This window comes from Triticum dicoccoides, chromosome 3B (genome assembly GCF_002162155.2).
Source record: "Triticum dicoccoides isolate Atlit2015 ecotype Zavitan chromosome 3B, WEW_v2.0, whole genome shotgun sequence".
NCBI lineage: Eukaryota > Viridiplantae > Streptophyta > Magnoliopsida > Poales > Poaceae > Triticum > Triticum dicoccoides.
The window spans coordinates 799,626,419-799,629,287 of NC_041385.1; the positions used below are offsets into that span (position 1 = coordinate 799,626,419).

The window sequence follows — 2,869 nt, forward strand, 5'->3', positions numbered from 1 at the left end:
GTCTCAGTTTAAAGTGAATGAAAGGAGTACTTGCTCCCTATACTAGTTACTTCTACTACTTATTTTTAGCTGTTTAGTACTACTCTGTAGATCTGTGATACTAGTCTAGTCGCTTGTATAATTTTGTTTATTAGTGTAACCTGAACCATGGAGTATTACCCTGTTCGCATATGTGTGATTATGTGTGTTCTGTAGTCTCTAGCTCCAGTACATGTGAAATATATGTTGTGGTGTAAATCATTTTCATTCTATCTTATAAACGTGTTTCTTCAATAGCTATTTCTGTTCAATTCTTGTTGTCACTGATGTTAGCATTTAGTTTGTCTCAAGTTAAAAAAATACTGAAAATACAGTGTACAAATCAGCCCAAATATGTGAGCCTCGGTTCTGAAAACTAAAGAGTTCATATATTGGTAGATAGACTGTGATTTAGGATATGCTAAACAGAAAGCTTTATAAGATGGAACTCTCAATATCATGACTTCACTTTGTCTTTAATTTAATATGGTTAGAACTACCATGGTTTTTTAAGTATTTGGGGCATTAAGAAACAGTATGCTGGATGTTTGGCCTTGCATCCGTCCTTCCATGAATTCATGCTTGTGCATTGCTAGTTATTGCTTTTTTTGCAGGTCTTCTTCTTCCTCGATCTGGTGCAGCAACAACAATTCAAGGTCATGGTCATGGAGCAGCAGCCATATATTTTCTTCTTCTTATTCTTCCCTGAGATGACATGAGATGAGGTTTGTTTTCCTCAAGGTCAAGGTGCAACAGCTCGATTTGATTTGATGTGATTGGATGCAGTTTCCTCATGCCTCTCTATTTGCATTGCAGGCTCTGTTGGTCGGTCTTCAATTCTTCATGCTGCTGCTGCTACTGCTACATGAGGACCCTCTTCAATTCTGCATCCGTTGCGGCCGCCGCAGCTTCCACCTCCAGAAGAGCACCTGCTCCTCGTGCGGTTACCCGGCCGCCCGCATCCGCAAGTGTAAGCTCCCCTTCCTCCGTCCTAGATCTCTAGGTCTGCTGTTGTCATGCGCCATGTTCTTGATGTTACGCAACCTCATGTGGATGCCACGAACGGCGCTGCTCCTGCGTGCAGATTTGATTCGCTTCATTATTATGCGGTTGTTTTCTCGTCGTGGTTGTTCAAACTGAGATGTACCCAGTTGATTCATCATCTCGGGTCATAAATTTTTCTGCATTCCCTGTTGCTGTAGCTTGTTGGATGCATAGTTTGATCTCCCAATGGGAATTATTAGTGAATGGTGATGTCTGGTCACGAGAATGGTGATGTAGTAGCTGGTATGCTTGATGCGTGTATGTCCATCTCTTTACTGTTTTGCTAGAACCATAAATCCTGATGTGCACGATGATCATGGTCTGGTTTGTTAGACCTATTCTGCTGGTGCTTAAAATTTGACATGCTTGGATTCTAAAACTTGTTCTTACAGTTTTCATTTCTATGATCAATTTAGAGAGTTGGACATGTCAGTATATTATATACCAAAAAAATTCCTAGCTAGTGAGAACATTTTAGTCACTCCATGAACGCATACTGGTTAGTGTTAGTCATATTATTTATGTACATGGCATTTGCTGTCAATTCTTGATTATAAGTTATTGGATCCCTCATTGGCTACTGTTTGATGTTCTGTACCAGTTCTTATTCTTATATGTTCATTCTTATTTTTTGCATAGGTGAAGCGCGAATCCATGTCCGAAGCTGTGAAGAATATCAGCAAAGAGTAGCATATAATGTGTTGTAGTTGTAGGCAATAGTAGGCATATCTGGGTTGTAATATACTGTAACGATTGTAATAGATTAATGCAGTATTGGTTTGGACCAATTTCATTTGCTCTCTGGTCTATTCGAAACAATGATTGTGTATGTGCTTTGAATACCCGTGAAATGGAAACCTGACAAGTTATAATGGTTGTTTGACAGATTTTGAAATTTTTGATGTGTTGGATCAATTTTGTGATAAGCATGACAAGTGGGACCAATTTGATTGGTGGGACCAGTGGCAAAAAAAGGACGAAAATAAAAAACAAGTAGATTGTAAAAGGCTGCATCTTAGAAAAAAAGGCCGAATTAATGGCCCAAGCCCATGTAGCCAGCGAAAATTAACAAGAAAAAAATACATTAAAAAGGCCGAATTAATGGGCTAGGCCCATGTAGAAAACTGAATTGGACCGGGCTGAATCTTGTGCCACATCAGCTTGCCATGCTGGATGCCTACGTGGACTGGGAAGGTTGCTAGTGACCAAAACGCCACAGTGGACATATTTTGGTGGTAAACGTCCACGACCTTCTCACAGAGAAGGTCGCTATAGTCAGTTTACGACCCTCAGCTTTTGACCTTCTGTTTTTGGTCACAAAAAGATCGCAAATGAAAAACTATGACCTTTCAGTGACCAATAGTGGAGGTCACAAGATAGCATATTTCTTGTAGTGAATGGGAGGTGCTTGGGGTGGTCTACTCGACAACACTCTCTGAGTGAAGCTGCGGGGACTGCTCGAGGTCGTCCTTTCTACACTTGCACCTCTTTGAAGCTCGTCCTCATCGTCAGGGCAGAAAGGACGACGAATGATTTCTATTGGCTCTGCAATCATTCAAACAATAACAGTCCGTTCAATTGACGAATCAACTAAAGAAACAGAACAGAGTGCAAACAGCTCGTAACTCGCTGAGAGGTGGCTGCGTCTACAGTGTCTGCTTCCGCGTGCTCCCCGTCAATTTGCACGGGCAACGTCACCGAAGTGGCAGCCCTAGCACACAATTTTTTCACTCGGTCAACAAAAACATGAAAGACTGCAGCAATAAGATAGAAAATGCAAAAAAAGAAGCACTCACATTGAGGCAAC

The 2,869-nt window shown here is 41.1% G+C and overlaps 1 long non-coding RNA gene across 1 annotated transcript; it reads left to right on the forward strand.

The window, feature by feature from the left end:
- Window positions 1-702: 702 nt before the first annotated feature.
- LOC119282324 lies at window positions 703-1,947 on the forward strand. Its single transcript, XR_005138703.1, has 3 exons — window positions 703-743; window positions 835-988; window positions 1,702-1,947. It is a non-coding gene; the product is annotated as an uncharacterized LOC119282324 (long non-coding RNA).
- The last annotated feature ends 922 nt before the right edge of the window (window positions 1,948-2,869 follow it).